Consider the following 23,203-nt stretch of genomic DNA (forward strand, 5'->3'; position numbering starts at 1 on the left):
ATCCATGAAGGGCTGGTAGTTAGGGTCGTGCAAAGGATTATTGCTAACTGATCAAAATTGCTACGGTGCCAGAAAAAAAATTCTAACAGGCAGTATGTGTTATAGCTACCTAGTCGGTTGGTGTATAATCAGACGATTTGTGATAGGAACGAGACGCGCGTGTAGCTCCTATCGAGTTGATTCTCCATTCCTTAAACCAGTCGAATATTTATCAATATTGTTAAGGATATTTTTCGAGGAAGTAATAAGCGAATCATAAAAGCTGAACATATCTGTAAGCAAAAGAGTGGAAACCCATGGCCAGATGTACGAGTTATATGCTTATTAGGATAGCTTGCAGACGAGTGATCATCGCATGATTAGTTAATGACGAAGACAATAGACAGTGTATTGTGGAAGACGCAGCATATCGATGAAGATGATAAACCCTATAAATGTACTAAAGAATATTAGCTGAGGAGATTGTCCATGAATACATACAGATACTGAAACTCGAAGAAGTAGAATAACGCAGCGCTCTGTAATTAATAATTAGATCGACTAACGTAAACTAGTGGATGAAAATAAGACAACGATGAAATACAAACAGATGCACAAAAAATGATCTTAGAAAAAAGAAACATAGATTGAACCGATGATGACGATGGCGTCTCAGGTAAATCGTATCATTTCACACTGCCCACATACGATTGATAAACCATTAGCAGAGACGCTGCTGTCGACAATATAGTACGCTTTTTTAGGTAGCGCTTTACGCTAATACTACGCTTAAGCAGCGGCTTAGAAAGCACCGATTTCGAAAATGTTGTCTTGTTGATATTCTTTTTTCCTTCTCGGGATAAAGACAAACGCGAAATAATTAGGCGATAAACACGAACGACATGCTTTCACTATCCTCTATTGCAGTGTTTCGTGCCTCGAGGCGTTTGTTCGTCTCGTTCTTTTAAATTTTTTACTGAAACAGCGAATAGAAGCGAAGACGAATCGGCAGCAACGGTCACTTCACTACAACCAAGCCCGTCGGGTTGTCCACTGTGATCGGCGTAGCCACACTGTTTTTTTGTAAATTCTTTGCCCTTTTTAAAGCACAGAAAGTTCCAAACAGGCGAATAAATTTCTAGATTTGAGACATTACACCTTGTTTTCACCGCTGTTGTTGGTAATGATGGTCTTCTACTTAATCGTTGCCTAAGAATTACAAGTCTGTTACCCAAAAGCACATTTGGTCTATGTAATACCATAATACGTTTCCCGCTGCTGCGGAACTATGGACGAAGGTGATGACGATGGCGTTAGCTCTGATGCCTGGAGCAGGTAAGTCTGTCGCAGTCATTGACGTATTTGTTTCTCCCATCGAGCTACAGTGCTTTACTTAACATACTATAGCTAGCCCAAGTCTCGGATAACTGTTTTCACTTAGCGATCAGCTGCTGTAAAAGTGCTGTTACTTCTAGTTGCAGTAACAACAAGGACGGGAATAATACCTTTGCCCATCGGCAATTCTAATTTGTAGCTATAAAGTCTTGTTTTAGAAGTCAGTATCACGAAAGGCTTTTGCCAATCGCTATCAGTACCAATGTCATTAGGGCTGTTGTTACTATAATTATTAGCATCGCTATAAGGTGACGAATCTCAGGATAAAGAAAACATTTTCCATGAATGTCATGTAAACGAACTATCCAAGGACGACTTACAGATACAGGAAAATAAAAACAAGCTTCTATTCAGATCGCTTGCAATTGAAATCGAAGACGACTTTAGTCAAAGACTTTTGAATGCAGCACACAACATATGCTTTGTAGCAACTGAAGGGGTCACAAAATAGCAAAGGTCCATTTGAAAATAGCAAATGATTTAGCATAATAGTGAATAGAATTTCGACTATGGCCGGCTACGACACGTACAAGTCAAGGGACATCCAACGGCATGCAAAAGTGTTACGTACTCGATGTGCTATGGAATATTGAAACTCGAAAATTACCTCTACGAGAGGTAGTAACACCGAAAGGATTAGATATTGGTAACATTACGATGGGTGAGGAACACATATCCTATACTTCTTATTGATTGTATATAATACTTGGATATATTCCCTATTCATTTCTGGTTCTCTGTATTTACAGAGTTGATACTGTTGCTGCTGCTGATAAAACTGCGGTCAGTTGTCGCATCCTATATAGGAGTTCCCGTTAGACACTACTCTTCTCAAAAGAATGCACGCTTTTGTGATCCATGAAAATTCCATAACGCAGTATTCACGTAAATCAAGTCAGCACTATACAACTATCCGAGACTTGTCCGAACGTTTGGTCATGGATATACATCATTACGCTTTTTGCGAACGGTGTCTTCATTTGCCCTACGTAATTATTACCACTAGTCTCAACTAGTCCCGCTTCTAGTTAGCAAACAGATAATTACGACGACGATACAACAAAATCGTACAAGAACATATGTAGCAGCATTCTCTACGTGAAAGATGCAGTTCTACACAATGTGAACAAATGACAAGTGACCAGCTTTATGATCTAGTCGAGGTTGATTCCGGAAGTCATCTGTAGAAACTGTTAGGTGGCCAGGTAACGGAGACCAAGCTATGTGATACAAATACTTCTCACGTACCAATAATGAAGCTGCCGGCCAATGATTCGTGATGTACGGGACATACACATTATATACATGGACATCACAGGAATCGTTTCTTGTCGACGTTTCGGCGGATTGATAGTTATTGCTAATCCTACTGGTCGTGTCATCCGATTCCCCAGAGCCAGACGATGTATCTACAATCGATGCTCTCCATATGAGGAGATGCATAGGACTTATAGGATAAGCACTGTTCATCAGCCGCCCTGATACTAAATGGTCAAGCCCAGCTTTCACGCGCAGAACTCACTCGACGCAACGCTATAGAAAGCAATAAGAACGTCAATGACGCCAACAATTTTGTTCCTATGCCACGTTGCAGCATTGATTTAACATCATCATCTCACAACATAATTAGGTGGAATTTTGTGGTGTTCCTTAGGTCCGTGGACATTTGCTGTACATAAAGGTAAGATGTCACACTCATTTGTCTTCGATGTCACTTCGACAGATTCTGCACGGCAGATGTACGTGTCTAACTTTCTGGCCGCTGGATGACAGTTTGCTTCTTCAAAGTAAAGCACCGCCTTTTATCGCGTGCGTCGAGCTACGTAATACTTACAAGAAACTCCAAATCATAAGGTACTTTCCGTCTAGTTAGCTCTATTAGCCCTCAATTATAATACCTTTTGGATTATTTGTCAACACCCACGACGTTTTTTGTTATTAAACCATTTTCAGCAAATTATAACCGTCACTATCATTGTTCGTATTTCTTATCTGTTTATCTCTCGTTCGTGTGACTGCTCTTACCCAGTGCATTTCGTCTCACAACGCTACGATCACAAAGTGAATCATTTAGCTCTACTCAGATCAACACAAAATGCTGTTGTTATGGTCACAGTGCCAGGCGTGTTGATGAAATCATCTCGGGCGGTAAATAGAAAATAAATCAGCGTATTCTGTCGGTGATTCGCCTGTCAGCTAGTTGCAACTTTTTCTTTCCACTACGGTTTCTACACTCATCTGTTTAACGGATTGCCCACTTGTGGATCGCAGTCATTTGCACAGACATCTCTTCTGCTTTGCTTCGATGATCCCGACTAGGAGACTAACGTTTATTTAATAGCTGGTAACAAATGTCAAAATAATTCTACTTCTATTTACCTAAGACCGTAATACTGCACTAAGCACATATTTGGTTCGGACCTTCAAAAGTAATGTTTTCCGCTGTTCGAAGTGAAAAAGTGATAGATATCTACTGTTTCTATCTCTGAAAGCGTCCTTACCACTGATTTGCTTTATCAGGACAACAAATCTCCATCCAGCTATTTGTTATACCTTCAACAAGCAAAATAAATACAATATGTTTTTGCTGAGCGGGTGCATCAAACGAAACATAAAGCTATGCGAAATTTCCTCTCACAAATACCAATCGTCCAGCATCCTGTGAGTGTTTGGTTCAACTACTAATGAAATTCAGTGTGTCTTTTTTCAAATTTCTATTAGAAATAAGTTAGGTTGGTAAGCAAGCTTCCATTACCTCCCCGCCATCCGCACGGTACAAAGTAAGGAACGAGACAACCGAAAAGACAACTACGGCCTTTGTTCAGTGAGTCATTGGAGGTATCTTTATCGAGCGCCGTCTTCTTTGCACCAGCGAAACGCGAAGATGGCCGACAAAAATATGAGAACATAGGATGGGAAACATGGGACATTCATACGAAACGCGCCGATTATCATCATAAGTGCCATCCTACAACGAAACGTAATAAGAACAACCCGGGAGGGACCCACACAGAAAACGTAGCCAATCAGCAGCCGCATGCGCAGAAATAACGATAATGCTGAATATTCAGAGATACGGCTGAATTTATGTTTGCACTGGTACACTTTTGTTAGAAGTAGATTTCCTAAAGGTGTTGTCAATTCAGTTCTTTTTTCGCTGTCCTTGAAACCTTCGCCGTAATAAAGGGTAAAACAAACTGGATTAAACTTCTTTTCGCTAGTCTTTCCGTAACGCTAAACCCTGCAATCGGACTGAAATAATAACGATTTCTGTTTCTCAGTCTGAGGGGATACCGAACAGCATTTCTGATACATGATGGTTATTGGACTAGCCAGTTGTCAAAAACGGACACAAAAGACCCTTGTCCACAGCACACTTAAATCTGACACGATTTCAGACGAACACAACGATTGGTTTACCGCGGACAAATGTGATGCATAATGTTTATAGAGATAAAAGCGTCAAGCGCACGTTGAATAGTGGTTTAAAAGGAAGCCGATCTGAAGATGTCACCTCGTTCCGCTGTCGCCAAATAGCGAGCGCCTTTTGGCGACTTAAACAAGCAGCCAGCATCATTCTAGACGAAACTGAGAGAGATACGATAACGCAGTAAACTCTACTATTTGTAAATTGTCTATTTTGTCTGGGATAGCACGGAAGGAACGATTTTTGATGGCTCGAAATGTGAATAATCGAAGTTGCAAGTGAACGAAAACTATCTGTTACCAACTGGTTGGCCAGGAAACGATCTAATAGATTTGGCAAAACCTGTCGAAAATTTAGCTGCATCTTCATGACAACACTAAGCCCATAGTCGTCATGTACTTCAGGGGTTGGTCACCTCTTAAGAGCTAGGGTGTATAAGCTGGTTTTATATAACTGATATTTTAAAAAAGGAAATTTTCAAGCGGCAACGAAGTTAGCGCTGCTGCTTCAATTTCGACTGTTTTGGAGTAAAGTGGCTTACGCCTAGCTTTGATGAGAGCAAAAGCTGACTGCCCGATTTAACTTCCAGTGTAGTCAGATAACGTTCGAGTTCTTATCGATGCCGAGTAGTAAGAATCGTTTCGATTCACTCTAAACGTAGAACACCTTTTGTTGAACTATACGATATTCTCAAAGGTTCAAGCGGCTCCGGGAGTTAAAAAGTATCGCTAACAGCAACAATTCTGAAAAATGAAAACTAGTCATGCTGGTAAATGTAACAACGGTACAACAATTTTTAAGGCGTTATCTATTTCAAACTGTTCAACTGATTGTGATTTCAAATAACCTGACCTATCATCTTCATTACTTGTGGCTGATATTACTAGACACGCCTGCTGAATTTGTAACGCCATTTTCTTTAGAGGCATTTGGGTGCCGTCGTTCGCACTGGTCGACAATGCCGTGATATAGGGGTAAGGTACGAAGCGGAAGTATTCATAATCAGACGGGAAAACTGTAGAAAACCAGTCGTTATAAACGCGATAACGACCCAAACAACTATTGTGTTAGGTCGTATTTGTAGCACACACTCGAACAACTTAACAATTAATTAACAAAAAAACAAAGTCGACCATTCGTCAACGATTCTGTGCATCCCCCCAAAAACATTAGCTGTTCGATGAGCTCGCAGTTTGAGCTTACATGTAAAGCCGTTACGAGTGCTAAAGCTCTAACCGTTAACGCTCTCAAAAAGGAAAAGTTACATTATCGATTATGTAATGTTAACTGTATCCATGTTCGCAGTTAGCTACTTTGTTCTACGTGAATATGGCATATAGTACTGTTCATAACAGTGCTTAACTACGACAACAAACTACGCTCTCTATTAGCATCTAGCCGACATCAGTAAAATATCTGCGACGCCAACACGTCGACTTTTTCGTGTACGATTTTTCCTACTATTTCGAATCAATTTAAGTAAACCAGTAGGAAATGACAAAACAACTTTTTGACGAGAGCAATTTGCTTCCAAGCCAGAGCGATTTCGATCGCGTCAGATATGAAATTTGCATTTTGGTTTCCTTAACCGACCGGACCTCCCAATCAATCTCACGAGCTTGCTGTGCTCCAACATCGGTGGCACTTGACTATGCACGCTATCAGCTATTCATTTCTTTTGTTTGTCAGCACGGCCGGATTGGACAGTTCGGCGATGGACGCGGGAACAGGTGACGTGAACTGCACTCCATCTGCGCCCATTCGCTTCGTGTTCGATTACAAGCCAGACCCGGTAGTTTCCCTACAAGCGTGACTCATCTATCGCTCGTGCCCGTCGAACTCATGAACCTCCATCTTCGGTTGCTTTCTGTGGGGTGCTATTTTCACAGCTGATCTACCTGGACTGCATAGAGCTCTATGGTAGTTCTATGGCTTCCCTAAACGCAGAAGAAAGGTAATATATAGATATGCGTAATTTGCGATTGGGCCTTACAGGCGGAGCATTGTCCAAGCTGATATTCGAAACGAGTAAAACGATGGAGCGACCATGATATTTGCCGCCTTATAATGATTATACTGCATAGGTGTTTCATGTTGATAATCATCGCTGAATATGCTATTACATATTTGCCAATTCACATCGACTTATGCTTCCTTAAGAAGATGTAAACACATTCGAGCTAGCTTAGCGGTAGTAATGTATAATCCATAATGCCTAATGTGCACCACGTGAAGTTATATCAAGTGCTTAAGATTCAAAAACACAATATCAGATGTCATAGTTTGTCGTCCAGTAAAGCCGGCGCAAGATTGCAAACAAACGTTTATCAAGTAACAGGTACAAACAACGGTCTGGGAAGTAAACACAAGAATATGTGTAATGTTGAGAATTTTTCATTAGGTCTTCCTGCTGCCACCCGATACCAAGCCGGATTATACTTGAATGGACTTGCAACCCACTTATATATTCTAGTTATGTGTTATCACGTTATAATCCCAATTTCCGTATTTCTGTAGCTGAGAGCAGAGGCAAAACTTAGACCGCTTTTTTTTTTATTTCTCACTTTTTGTTCCCCTTAGTACGAATACTCGATATCGGTGTATCATAGTAATTGATAATATCTCGGAGATTTTCTCCAAACTGCATCTATATAGGTCGTATGTATGTAGACTCGAGGACGCTACTCCACCCATTTACAAGACTACAACCGCATCCCCTTTCACAGCACTATCCCCGCCCCTTCAGTTAAGTACAGTTCGGGATAGTTGATTGTTAACAGCAACGGGTAACTAATAGAACAAACGAAGGCTGAAAGCGCTCACGGCAAACATTCAGCGATAACAGCGATCCTTAACGGCAACGGTTTTCGCGCGCGACCGTCGCCGCAGTCTACGACGGAATCATCAACGTAAAACGATTGTATGAAGGAGCACAACTCTCTGTGTTTTCGGCAATGAGTCCCTTTCGTGCATGCTTGCTTCGCTTTGTTTGTGTGTTGGTTACTAAACAACGGCGGATTTTCGGCGCGTAAACTTGACATCATCATCGGCTGCTGCTACTGCTGCGATATTTTCCTCTTACCTTTCGACATTTTGGCGGGATCTGTCGTTGGCGAGAACAGTTTGAGACCGCTGTCAGAGGCACTGTTTGAGAGGAATCACTGACGTGCACCAACCGCTAGAAGGTGAGCGTTCGACACTAGTCGATCGCTACTGTCCTAACAACACTGCACAAACTAGTTCATTGATATCCAATGATGTCGGCTAAACCCGTATCTCACTTGCCAACGGTCTGCGTTGCCAATTAACTGTCTCGTTGTTCCGTTGATTAATCCTTGAGAAATTAGTCAACACTTATCACCGTACCCACAGATGCTAACACAAACACACATAAAGTACTAAACGTACCCTATCACACCGTACACGACGTCAACGATAACTAAGCTAGCTAACTCGCTAACTTGAGACTGGAAGACACGCTCTCACAAACACCCTCAGATCTTTGCAAAACGAACAAATCGCACAATTCGAAGAAATAACAAGCTAACTCCACTAGAAGCCGTGAACTGACGCACCATTCGCACAAGCCAATGCTACTGTCGCTGCCGGACAGCATCAAAACGAAAACATTGAGACACGCACTGTCGCTGTTACTATTGATGAACTAGCGCGTCAACGAGAAGATAGACTCGTCCAGTCCAACTCGTAATAGCAACGACCGCTGATCGTCGTTCATTCGCCGTGTCCAACAGCCAGCGCCTCCTCGTCTATCGGAGAACAAAAAGCCAGTAGTAAGCACCAGAGGCAGCAGCGGAGGTCTGCCTGTCTGCCGGTAAGTTCTCGTAGAGAGAGGAGGCTGTGGCGCTTCAAAACAGAGCGGCCCACAGCAGCAGACACCAACTGCGACCGAAGCACGAGCGACCCATCGGCCGAGCGGGTGGGTGAGCGAAGAAATGGGCAACCCAGTCAGGCGGCCAGTGAACGAAGCAAACACCACTCACTATCGTTGCCTGTACTACCACTGGTACTGCTGCAAGGAAGAAGCACAAGTTGAAGCAGTGGCGGCCATGTCCTACTGCCAGATCCTTCTCCCTAGAAGACGACGACAGCAACAACAAGACCAGCCTTCATTGAAACACTCGCACACGAAGTGCCTAGCCGGCAGCGGCAGTGGCAGCAGCAGCAGCAGCAGCAGCATACGAGCAAAATGGAGTGGAGACGACAGGCAGTAGTAACAGCAGCAGCGACAAGAGCTCTAGGCGCAACTTCAGCTTCGTGCATAGCTGCGGACCCATCTGCCAGTTGAAGTAAGGCAGAGCACCACGGTGTGGAATAGAGAAAGAGAGAGCTGATAGGGCTGACCAGCGTTACCGACGGCAACGACAACAGCAATGCTTCTACTCTAAGTCTTCTCCACGAAATCTTCTTTCCGCTCGCGCGTCTCACGGCTGCCAGCAGCATCGTTGTACTTGGGCAGCCACTGCGGCTCGTGCAGGCCAGCTAGTGCGTCCAGCATGGTGCGAAGTGACCACATAGAAGCTTAGTACTGTTTGGTTGTGTGGGAGTACTTCTAATAGAGTACAGACGTGTGAATTTGGTTAGCTGCACATTGACAATACTGTCAACCGTAGAGATGGCGCTGGTTATGGTGCATGTGAGAGGAGTAGTCTGCTGGTCCTGGCGTACGGGAGGAACTGCCAATGATGAGCTAACATTATGATACTCGCTGCAGAATGGCGATAGAGAGCGAAAACGTGCCGGTACGCGCGCGAAATGAAGCCGGCAGCAAATCTATTGACGGATGACGGCAGGCTTCAGAATAGTAGTGAACGCGCGACGACGACTTGGACTGCGCGATGCGGAACCGGCATCACGTGCGATGGTCTGTTGGCGCATCTCAAGTCATTGACGACTACAGTTAAGCACGACGCTTTGGAACGCGAAAATGCGGACGGGTCTTTGGGATCGTTGAGATCTGAGCACAAGCGTGTAAAAGTAATTGATGATACTGAGAAAAATTAAAAACTTTTCCCCATTGTATTTTTTTTTCGTAATTTAAACGAGTACACAGGAATTAGATCTTGTTGTAAATGTCTAGTCACGAAGGGAGTGTAAATCCAGAATTTTGTAGCCTAAGTCTCGCAATTGCCAGTCTGTTTTTTGTCATCCGGTTGTGCTATTACACTAAGCAGTCATAATTCTTTAACGAAGTCCGGGAAAAGGCACTGACTTATGTATTGTAGTGATTACATCTACTTAAATAATTTAGCGTTAGCATAGACACGGAGGGCTGTCCGCGTGTAGGCGTTCCGAATCACTAAATACGCATTGTCCAATGAGTAACATCTTCTCAATGATGAAAACTTCAGTTTCCAACAACTTCCTTAGTATTTCAAGGTCACCGTGTCACGACAAACAGGATGTTTTCCCGCGCAAGTACTGTAGTTATAAAGTCTGCATAAGCTATAAGATCTATAGAAAGTCCAGATTAAGTTTTTTTTTGTTCTATAGAGAAACTTCATTGAATAAGCGATATAATATAAGCAATCTGATAGCAGAGATATTAGCGCCGAACAGACGGCAAATGAGTCATTTAAGGATAGCTTCTCTATTTGAGGCATTGTACACGAAGTACGCTCGTTATAATTATTCGTAGGTTGAGTTTACCTACATTTGAACAAATAGATTTCATTGTGATTTTCTATAAAGGCACGCGTTGGAGGAAATAGCAGCCCGTTCTGTGCACCAACGATTCTGTTTGCTAAGCTAATGCAGTAGTTGAGTACTTCTTCTATTATAAGCTTCAAGAATTATTCATCGAGGCAGCATTCGTCGCCTGCTTTTCGATTTTCAAGAAAACAAGAGAAACAAGGATAGCTTATGTTTTTTCTAATCGCTTTGAAAATTTTCGTACACCCATTTGAGTGTCAACGCATAATGGCATTTTAATATACGAGGATTTTCTGCAGCCTCCCCAATGTAAACCGTTCATCCATCGCATTTCCAGGAAGCTTTCTTTTTTCCTTGCAAGTTACTATCAAGGAAAAAACATTTTCTTTTTTCTTCTTGGTAATACCTTTATTTTGTTGCTTGGCTAATTATTACCCTTTACGGTAGAACTATACTCATTGCAAAAATTATTGCAATCAACAGAATATCGAAGTAAATCATTCGTTTTATGAAATGCTTTTTACATTGGTCGCTGGGAACTTTAAGCTGTGTTTATGGGTTCCGTTGTTGTTAGATAATTAAGAAAACCACACAAAGTTCCGGTCAGAGAGGTGGCTTGAAGATTTACATGCTGGGGAATCAACCTGATCACAACCCTCTTAAGCTTATAGCCTTGTAAGACAATATCGCAAAAACCTTCCTGAATAACACTAGGCGAAGCTCAAAAATGCTAAATACAAAATATAGTGTAATACTTTGCTGTATAGAGGAGCTCGGCTAACTCAACCTATCAGCTCGTCCAAATCATTGAACAGGTAGCGAAGATGATTATTAAAGTTTAAACTAACCTATCTCCATTGTTTGTCACTGTGATGAAATAGTAATAATGCTCTTTCATCTCAGTTGGTAACAAACTGCCGTTAACGGCCTATCCGAAACATACGGTGTAGAAGGACGTAACAAAGGAACATTAGAAATAAAAATAAAAGGATCTTTGCAACTCTAGGTCATACGAGCCTAAATAAATACTAAAATAAATACAAGTTTAAACGTCATCTCATCCGCGTACCCATTCATCTTCAGAAAACGCGAAGCAGAGTTGAAGTCTTAAGGTCGGTGTGCACAGACTGTTGAAGCGGCATTTTGCCATGTCAAGATTACTTGACTGAGTCGACAGGATTTGCACGTAGTTTATACACCGGTCATCTGGTACTTATTGATGAGCTGCTAATTATTCTTTCATTTAGTTGTTGATTTGCATTGCACATGGCTAGGAGTGATTGAAACGTTTACTATCCTCCTATCCTATACTTCAGCTATTGAAAAATATAAAAGCCTATAGGCGAGAATGATGTTATGTTCCTTTTATTTATAATGAAATAAAATTACTTCATAACTATATTTTGAGAAAAACAATGAAAGCGTATGCGTTTTTGCAGACCAGTGCATCATTCTACGAAATAGTAACTTTTAAGTACAAGAGTTAGGATTTTTCTACCTTTGATGCTTATTGCATAACGTCGCAAGGCAGATGTGTCTACTTTTCGCAAATGTGGATCACAGTAGCTCAAGTTAAAATAAGTGTGAGTTTTAAGCATTTCAATTTAGGAAAGGCTAACCTGTTATTTTCATAGTTGAATTAAGACTTTCAAAAGCTATATAATCACTTGGCTAACATATTACACATTTTGCCCATAACAACTTCTGTAGCTCGTCAAAGGCAATGTACTTAGGTTTTATAACCGCGTCCAATCCTACAAGGCGATATGTGTCGACACTGAGATAATATCAGTTACAGATTTTCTGAGAATACATGACATGGCATGGCATGAAGTCTGGCGACGGTATTTTAACAGGCCTAGAGAGGCTTGAGCCGTCATTTCTCGAGACGCCATCGGACAGCCACTTCATACTCGAGCGGTTATCGCTGGAGACTTCTATAGCAGGCATATTTAACTGAAATACTGTAAAATTAAGAGCCAGCCTGAAAGTAACCAAAAATGGGAAATAATAATAAAATTTAAATATATATCTGAAGGCATCTCGGTAGTAACTAGAGCATCCGTATAGGATGGAACAACAAGAGCCAGCAGTTTTTCATTGTTTCATAGTTCTGTTGAAACAGATCGAAACGCAAGGTGTTCATTTCTGATAAACACAGTGCCTAGTTCAAATAATCGTCGCATATTAATTGTGTCCATTATATGTGGAGACTCGCAAAAAGTATACGAAACGCTTAAGATTTCTTATTGTTTTTTTGTTTTACTAAAGTGATAGAGCTTGCGAATCCGTTTCAGCGAGATACTAGATACACCGCAAGTTGGGAGGGTGTAGGTCGTAAAAGGTCTTAACGAAGTGCAAAGATGAATGACTCAAATAGTGTTTGTCGCCATTTTAATGTTCTTAACTGGAGAATCAGGGTGTCTTCGCCCGAATTCAGGCTATGTTTGTGGTCCTCGTAGTTAGTATGCAAAGATGTTACTATTTGACCTTCGCAGGGACGTTCTTTAAGCCTCATGCCAGCCATTTTTCAAACCACTGATCTGCAACTTCAACACCTTACTGATCTACACACTTCTGATACCCAATGTTTCCAAAATTTCGGCGTAGTCTCAGCGTCATTCTGCCGCACAAAACAAAAATTGATTGAACGGAATTAGATTAGCATCTCATCATTGCAACATGAAACGACGACTGTGAGTTATAGGGACAATATGGTTTTCATTAAAAGGCTTGTTTTCTGGAAACCTTGCGTACCTTTTGCGTATCCAGCGCCAAGCACTATAACCTCAAATCCACTGTATAGACAGTGGGAGAGGATTAGCTGTACCTCCTTATGCTTAGCCTATCTCTCTTCAGCCACATATGCCTATTGTACCAACAGAATCTACTTGATGTCAATGGCGACGTACAGATCGACGTAACCTCTCTTAAAAGCTGTATACGCCAGGTATCGTCATTAACGCTACACAGAGATTACATAGTGGGCTTTGTCTACGTAACAAGGCGCATAACGAGATTTGCTCTTTAAAACAAGGAGTGTTTGCGTGATACTCATACAGCTTTACCTAGCATATCATTAGCTAAGCCTAACAAAGGCAGATTAAAGTTACAGAGCTTTTTCTAGATAAACCGAGCACCTTCATTCTATCGAAGTAAGCTTGAATGAGGCTAGTGTAGCTAACATAATGATGTCGCTCTGAAGCGCTTGTTTATCACCCAAAAAGAAAGGTGATGGAAGAGATAACATTTATCAGCCAAGTGGGTAATTCACAAACTGAGCAATGAAAGTGGCAAATCATAGGTCAAACCGAAATGACAGTAACAAACGATAATGATTGACTTAGCAGGATAATTACTATCGTTTGTTCTAGTAGAGTGGCGAAAAAACGGAAAGCGAAAGTTAATTGAAATTTTGTTCGCTGTAACCTCGTATGGATGTTGCTCCCCCTTAAAATAGTAATAATAATAACCATTAATTAAGCGTCTACAGTAGTAGCAGCTTTTTTAACTGAGTTCGATGACATTTTTCAACAGTGTAGTTTTCATTTTAGTTGAGCATTTAAAATAGAATAGTGCCAAGGTTTCAATGCACGAGCTGGATCCTGCATTAACATTCTCATGATAACACCCGCAACAGTTAACAGAAATTAAGTAATTGGCTTCAGCTAGGAGTCTTGGTCGCTAGCTATTTTTTTCTCGACCCCTATCTATGCCAACGATATCAGACGAGTGTGATATGCATTAGTTATTCTACGTCCATAGTGTAAAATCGTTTCCTTTGCCGAAAAGAATCGAACCAGACAACAACGTTTTTTCATTTGTTTCTAACTTACAACTATTTGTTGGTACCTGCAATAATTATTTTGTAATTGTTCAGAGTGTCGAATATATGTAACTAGTGTATTATAGCCCTATATAATAATATCATTGCAAATAATATATGGCGGCATATTTAGGCAATGAGTGAATGGCTGAGACATTCTTACGCTAACGTTATGATGATTTCTTCAAAGCGAACGGAAGGGAAGTCCTGTACAATAACTAACTTTTCAGGATCGAAGCCAATTTGACCCTCATGTGATCCCTACTTGCGGTACAGAAGAAAAAAGAAAACAATTTTGTTTGAATTTACTGAAATACTCCTAATCGTTATGTTATCGCTACAAATATAGTTGTTTGCGCAATAAACCTTATCTAACGAGCGGCGTAACTTCGACAATGTACATGTAATAGTTAAATGCTGGTCTTTGAAAATATAATATGACTAAATAATCAGTTATTAAATGTGGACGAAAAATTCGCCGACGGGACTACTGATGAAGACGACGTTTGTTGAACTAACAGTGTGATTTCTTAATGCTAATTTCTTAATGCTTAACGTTTCTTAATGCTAATTTCGTTCATAGGATATGAGCTATAAGTTGCAGCTGTTTTATTGAGGTCCCTCGGTATCTCTTTGTTCTTTAGCTTTTAACGGATCGTCTAATAATATTTGAAACACGTAAAAGGGTAACAATAAACGGCACGGCGTTTTAGAGGAAGAATCTGAGGGCGGATAAAAAATTGAGTTATTTCATACTAAAATTAGAAAAACATTAAGCAGAACACACGTGACAAGCGCAACGACGTGTACTGCATACAATAGCCTGTAACAAACTTTCGATCAGTTTCATTAGGTTAGAGAAGTTTTTGAAGGTACAGCCAATGGTGGAAAGACAACGTTTCTATCGATCGACATGCGTATAGCAATATTCAGCGTGCGTCATAGTAGCTTGTAAAATGATGTCGACTGGTAAAGGCAGTGACGTAACATAAAAATAACTTTTGGCTAATGCCAGTATTTACAAAGGCCTAAATGAGTGCGCAGTCAACATGTAACAATAATTCTGAGTTAGAATAGTCGAGTATCATAGGGACTTTTGAAGAAACGATGAAAAATTTCAGTTGATTTTCGAAAGTACTTCTCCAGGTGTACTTTTTGTTACGCGTTATCACTATCTGGCCACGCTGGTATCTCCATTCGATCCTGAATTAATCCAGTGATTTACTCTGTGTCTATATATAAATACACGTTTTTGAGAGTCATCTAATTTGCGTATCCATTAATGTTCAGATCATACAAAACACGCGTAAACTCCAAGGCCAGTAAACCAGCTTTGATAGCAAAAGAAGCTACACGTAAAACTAAGAGTTAGTTGCTTGGAGCAGGAATCACTAACTTTGACATTGATATTGGCTCTATACTGAAACTGCAAAAAACTATTTAGTTATGTTTGAAATTTTACACTTCGTACTACGGATGTAAGTACTGCATGAGAAGGCTTACTTTTAATAACAAAAGAGGCAAATCTATGGCCCGTTTATAAATTAAAAAATAAAAATAAAGAAAAAGACATCTTTTTAGTCGGCAAACGTGTTTCACTACACTATCAAGATGACACCATAATGCCTATTTCGCCTGCCCCACCCGAAAGTTTTGGTTTTATCTTTAGAGCTCTTCTTGGCCGGTCGTATTCTTTTGGCTGTAAATAATTATTTTTTCTCTATTTCATTAAAAGCCTGCTTGATGTTCCCCTGGCCATTCATTTTTTACACCGTCTATCTAAATTCGTGCACTACCTAAACAATGTTCCATTGCGACCCATCTTTAAGGGCCCTTTTTCAAATAACTATCAATATTCATCACCATCAGAAAGAAGACCATTTATGACGTCTGAATCAAGGTTATATAATGAGCTAAAAATTTTGTTGCTTTTATTCTAATCCAACAGGTAACAGGGAAATAGCATATCATGATACGGTTAATCTTTACTTTTAAAGTAGGCCTGTTGTTTAAAATATGTGAAGTAGTTCTGGGTTAAGGCCCAAGTGCATGGGCCTAGCGGGACAAAGTCTCACGCTCAGGGAATTTATTTTCTCAGGGAAATTAATTTAGCAATCTGGTCAACGTTACGCATTAGCCCATAATCTTTTTGATCGCGGCATCTTGTCAATACAAAATAAAAACAGGTTATTTATTTACTTATTGGATGATCCTTCACCACATAGCGTAAACTTAAAAGCTAAATACAAATAAGCTATAATTATTAGTACACGTCACGCTAGAAACATACATAATGTTTCAATCGCGACATGTACTAAAGCTCTCTAGACTGCCGGCCGCGGGATGAAGACTTCTTGCCGGTTAACTATAGCAGAATTTTAGCGACGCTAACATTATAATATTCGTCTATGAATAAATACGTCTGGGGCTGTATTTCGCTACGCTGTCAGTTCCCGCGCGACACTTTTGTAGAAACAAAAGTGTATTGGTATTTATATGGAACCGATCATCGGACCTTTTTTTTTCGCGACGACGTTTTCGTGGTAACTCTCACGGAAACCGCAGTTTGTTTCTATTGATGTGACGGTCAGACATTGTATCACAAAAACGTACCTAGGAAACAGATGTCAGTCTAGATGCATTCGAAAGACTTGTTATCACACATATTTCCACTACGTTATTGGGTGCCTTGGACGATGGTGACGGATGTTTGTCGAACTAGGCACCTGAACTTACATTTTTACTCATTAAAGCTCGCCTGTTTTTTATGAATTGTTCGCTGCGGTTGCTTTATATATTTTTCCCGTTTGCTCGTTGCTGACGGATAACATAGTAATATCTGTAATAAGCACAAACATTTCGGTAGACTATACGGCCTTTCCAACGAATAAATAAATCGAAATAACAGCTCCAGTCACAGAACTAATTATTTAGCGCGATCATTAAAAACGCTAACAGTAATACGTCGATGAGAAAAACGAATGTGTACTATACACTATAAAGTGACTTATGGCAACCATTTAATCGGCTACGGTGGCTTATAAAGAATAAGAACAAATCTTCGCCAATAATAGAGGGACGAGGTATTGATCTATCTAAGAAATGCCAACAGGCAAGATTGGACCGTTGAAACGCTGCAATGATAACTGGCAAAAACGGCAACAAGACTTCACGCAAAGCTGCGAGTTAAGAAGCTTCGGTGTGAAATTCGCCATAGATTCGATCCAAACTTAAAGAAACGACATCTCTTTTCTCTGGCTTAGTGGATCGTTTGCGTTTATATTATCTCGATTCGCATTCAATATAGTAATGGATGACTAGAACAATTGTTGCCATTGATACCAAAAAACCTCAGCTATTCAGAAATATCAAGAACGGAAGTAGTTTTCAAGCGCATGCTTATAAACTTGCCAAATGGGTTAATTCTGTGGTGGCTAATTGAAGATCGAGCACCGATAAATAATAACAAAAACAAAGCAGATAAATTATACAATTCCAAATCATGAGAGTATCGATTATCAAATATTCTACCAGCTTAGCTAACTAACTTAGCATCAGAAACACTTACAAAAATTGTCGTTCGTTTTGGCGCAAACTAGCAGGCACATACGGTCTACAGTCAATATGTACGGTATGTAAAACATTAACATATTTGCTTTACCAGTAACTGTAATCTGTCAAATTTCCTAACTCTCTAACTCGCCAACGTACCGTTAAGCCTAAGTACTAAGTGTTTCTAAACCACTTCATAAAATAATAGCAGTGATGATAATTGTTATCTTCATTATCATTTTTATCCATCCAGCGATGGAAAACTACCGATTATTTTGCCATAGTTTAGGCGAATGGAGCTGAAGAACTTCATAGTGGTAAACTAAGTACGTTGCCTAGGCGACGACGTATAGCAACAGCGTCGATAGTTGTTGCTAGGCATCAATGTAATTCTTAACGAGATGACTTTGAAATTGATTTTGTTGTAGAATGGCGAAAAAAATAGGTAAATTAAATGCTTCGTATTTTCATATTCGCACATCCGAAACGCCAGCCAACTTTCCTGCGTAGCGACACTTAGAAGTTGCCGATTAATTCTTGTTTTAACACAGTATACGCGAATGTAGATTAGAGAAGAGCTCGAAAGTGTTGACAGTAATGAAATTAGTGCGAGCCCCACGGACAACGGTAGCGTGGCAACAATACAGCTCAGAACAACAATCTTTATTGAAAGAGAGATTTTTAGAAACCAGTGTGACTTACCCCGTTTTGCTATAGCATGACAAAGGCTGATTAGAGTATATCATTCCCTCATGTCTGTGTTCGTCTTATTTTGTTGTCAGTTGTTTAGTTTGTTTATATAGAGACGATTGCTGATCATCTCTCCACGACATTGTTTGTCTATCGGCTAGAACGACGAAGAACTTAGTTTCATCCGGCACCATATGAGGCCTATCCGTGTAAATTAACACTTTTTTTCTCGTAACACACGAATTGCGATTATTTTCTATGTTTTTTTTGCGTATGCTTGCTTTTAGCGAATCATACAGCATCATGCGGTAAGTATTAGGACTATGGTAAACGATATAGCTTTTCAACAAATCAGTCAATCGGGGGTGGATCATTAAAAAATGAAGTGTGGTTAAGGTAATTTTCAGTTGACCACAGTGAAGGGTAATGAAATATTTAAATATTACATAGTAAAAGCGTTCAAGATTAGCTGATAAGAAAAGACAAAGCAATCTTTTGACGCTACAATCAGCCAACAAAGCGTAAAATCATGAAAACATGCGCACGCGGACCATTGGTGCATTCATGTGGAGTTCACGCATATTGATAAGGCTCATGGAGGCTTTTGAAGGATCTCAAGTTTTTTTCCAATAAACTATATACACCACAATTGCTCAATCTACATTCTCTGGTGTCAAAGTTGCTAAGGTTGAGGAAGCCGTGTCCAGCATAAACTAGTTACAATAGGGTTTCAAGGTCCGTCCTCGGAAAATGAGTAAAAGCTAACTCCTATCAGATGTTTTACCAGCGAACAAGTTCTTTATCTAGGTTACTGACCTCCTTGGGTTTCCCAGTATAGTATTGCCGCCGTAACCACTCATTACTAGCCACGATCATTACATCGTACGGTCGTTTTGCGTCGACAGCAAAAGCAAACACAAATGTCCGAAGCCAAACTCCAAAAATCTTAATAATCTCCAAGTACATATATCCTTTAACGGTTATGTATGGCTACTAGAGAGTAGTATCAGCTAGCTTGTTCATGCCAGTGTAGTAATTTTTGTTCCATACTATACTGATACGGAAGGTACCATTCATTTAACAATATCCTACTTTATAGGAAACATACGACAAAATGCCGCTAAATAATAGCACGCTGACACTACTGCTCCGATTATTCAATCGCTCATTTTTCGTACCTAATACACATGACTTGAGACAGCGAAGCCCTAAAGATAGGCCGATACAATTTTTCCTTCTACTGCTGTGAGGTCTTGCTTCGTCACGGTTTATGCGTGTTCTGTATCACGTCCCTAGTTTGAGTCGGATTTCGTGGCCGCAGTGGACAGTGTACTCACGATGCGTGGCACTAAATAGTGTAAGTTGCCTTTCCTAGTGGCGACTACCAACTGGGTTTGTATAGCACCACGTCAAAATTTCCGCTCGGCGTCTGTTCGAATTTCTAAATACTTATCTCCTCGTAAAGGAAAATCCCACCCATATATTTTTGATGGTAGCAGTATGTTTTGAAACTGACTTATACTTTTTTGTGCCGGGAACGTCATAGTTGGCTACGCGTGCTGTTTATCCTTTAAGCGGTCTGGTAGGAATCTCGGCTGGCCTGGGTGACAAAAACTGGCCACCTGGAATCTTATGTATCTTACGTATAACGACACTAATTATTAGCGTCATCATTTTATTTGGACAAGGCTGAGTAACGCAGTATGCGTTACGTACGTTGCGTAGGGTACGCACCGCTTCAGGTGGCCATTCTTTTGTCACACGAACTAGCTGAGATTTAAAGTTTGTTGCGTCTACTACGGACAACTAGACCCAACACAGTTTGCGCTTTTGAGTGCTTTGAGAAGCGGTGAGTGGCAGAATGGAAAGTCGGCAGGCAAAGATGATAGGAACTATCGCGAAAGCCCTACTGCACTTCAACTGTTGATGTCATTTCTCTCATTGCGATTCGTACTACTAACAGCATGAACGACAGCTTGAAAACGTGTTGTAGTACCCAAACGAAGTGATGACGGCGAAGAGAAGCTTTCTGAACGAAATCTAGAAGCGGACGCTTTTATGGATTACTTTCGCTTCCACTATAAATCTTCAGGTCCTAGGTTTATCTCTGGCTGTTCTTTTTTCTTGAGCCGCACTATGCTGTTGTTCATACAATAAAAGTCTAGGTGCAAGAAGTGTGGGCGTTCTGCAGGTAGGAACGAATAGACTGAATTGGAGACGAAATTTGCCTGTTAACACAAAACTTTGAATTTATAAAATAAATGGATATCGGTTATCTATAGTTGATGAATGAATTTATTATTATGAATTAATTTCTAAATTTAAAACTAACATTAAAATGGAAAGTACATCGTAATTTAGATAAAGTTGATTTATTTTGTATGATAAATTGAGTATATGCATAAACTGCAGTCAATGCAGCGCATAATTAATAAATAATCAGCAGACACTAAATAAAATATACCTATTTTGAATTAAATCTTATACCTTTAGAAAACAGATTTTGTTCCTTTTCACATGTTTTAATGTTTAGTCGAAAAGTTATAGGCTGCTAGTTTTTAATTGAACATGATACGCGAGCGAAATAAAGTAGGTTTTCGAAACGAGAGAAGAATAATGAATTTACTGTGAATGTAGTTTGAATTTCATAGAACTTTAAAGTTCTATTTTCTGCCAGTTTTGAATAGATATTTCGTGTTGTTAGTCAGGGAAAAACAATGTTTCAGTTTATAGCCTGTTGTTTTAACCTAAAAAGTGTCCTAAACAGATGAGAAAGAGTCATTCCATACGCTGAAGGTTTCACAACAAAACCAAATGGAACCATGATTTACTGAACGACACAAGAACAATCGTCAATTTCTTGGAGTCAACCATTATCGAATGATAATCAGGGACTGATCACTGATGACAATTAATAATGATTGTGTGTTATATTCTTAGAACTACGAAAGAGGCGTTCGTGTTTTTTTATGGACATAAAACTGTCGACAAACCTGTGTTGACAAAAAAGCACTTATGGTTTTTGTGAGTATGAGTTATTTGGCAGTTTTTGAATTAAACTTTACGGTGAATGCATTTCATTCTGCTTTAGCATGCTATTTCCTGGCACTAAGCCGCTACAGCTATATAATCTAAACAAAGATCTTGCGTTTCGTGCCAGCTACTGTTGTTAAGCGTTGCAAGCACCTGAAATCTTCGAATGAAAGAAAATTACATAAAATACTGAAAATGGTTTGAGAAAAACAAAGAACCAAAAATAAAAAAACGTTTATGTAGGGATGCTAAAACGCTACTCTGTCGATTAAGTAGGATATTCGTTTCGTAATGGAAAAAGAAAACATTTTCTACCAGATTTGAGAGTACGATGAAAATGAGGAGTGGTATGCATATAGCCTTATGAACAATATTAAAATGAAAACAAACTGAAAGAGACCATCAAAATATTATGCCATGTAAGTCGTATTGAATTTTTATAGGAAAGAAGACATTTAAGCTGAATGATTTGAGAGATTGAGTACTTCCTTTGAGAACAGTCATTCTTTCTAATACTTACGCTATCCAGGATCAGGTATTATTTACACTGAAAGAGACAGCCGAACCATAAAGTGACCGACTGCTGGCATAGCGAAGCAGCTGCTTATAAAACTGTTCAAAAATAGTGTTCCATATTTTGTTTGTTTTCTATTATTATGACGTATTGCAATCTTCTAGAAGATATCTAAATCGTCGTTTCCAAACCTTTTCCAAATAACTTGAAGTAATAGGATTTTGCTCGATTTTTGAAAGATCTACTTCAGTTAGCTCTTAATAGAATTGGGGTATAGTTGAGAAGTTCAAGAAATAATGCTAGTCACGCCATCGCACTCATTTTTAACTCAAAATTGTTCTTCTTTTCGAAATTTACTCATAGTTAATATCGACTAAAACTTTTACTACAATTATAAGCTTTTTTTTTTTTTGGACCAGTATTTATTATTAAGATACGGCAATATTTATCATTAGTCAAGTCTTGATTTAATACAAATTGTAAAATATAGCCTAAGTAGAGCGCGTTCCACAATAAAAGTCGCACAAAATAATTTCATAGACCGTTAACTGACTAGACAGAAATTCTATTAAACTTCGTTAATACCGCCGTACAGGAATCGGAGTAAAACCATGCATGTTTGCACTATATGCTCAACCCGGTTCATTTTAGCAATCAATTTCACTTCAAATAATACGACAGTATATATATTTATTTAATATTGATTTACCCGATTTCCACAGAAAGGGAGCTTCGAGCTAGCTCTAAAACATTTGATGCAATTAAGCTCACAGATGAAAATTATTGTGACCTTCCTACCTGAATATTTCGCTTACAAAATTCGCCTATGTTTTCCTGCAAAATTGCGCTTAACTGCTTAATCTACTTTGAGAAGGATCAACGTTCAATATAGCTTTGCTGTTTCTAAAAGAGGGTTCAGTTTCATCTCATCATCATAATCATCATAAGCTAAATCATCAACATTCATTTTCTAAATTTGGTGGCTTTTTAAACTAATTCGCTAAAATGCGTAGTGCTCCATTTACCTCGCGCGATTTCGCAGCAGCTCGTGGAACAAACAGCCCAATATAATGAGGTCACGAGATTGTCTCCGACCTCTTTAGTTCTGCGGTTTAAC

General features: G+C 39.7%; 1 long non-coding RNA gene across 1 annotated transcript; it reads left to right on the forward strand.

Moving 5' to 3' along the window:
• The first annotated feature begins 6,437 nt into the window (after positions 1–6,437).
• LOC147756656 (uncharacterized) lies at positions 6,438–9,841 on the forward strand. Its single transcript, XR_015323922.1, has 2 exons — positions 6,438–6,755; positions 7,457–9,841. It is a non-coding gene; the product is annotated as an uncharacterized LOC147756656 (long non-coding RNA).
• The last annotated feature ends 13,362 nt before the right edge of the window (positions 9,842–23,203 follow it).

Source organism: Varroa destructor, unplaced genomic scaffold, assembly GCF_002443255.2.
Source record: "Varroa destructor unplaced genomic scaffold, Vdes_3.0 BEIS01000003.1, whole genome shotgun sequence".
Classification (NCBI taxonomy): Eukaryota; Metazoa; Arthropoda; class Arachnida; order Mesostigmata; family Varroidae; genus Varroa; species Varroa destructor.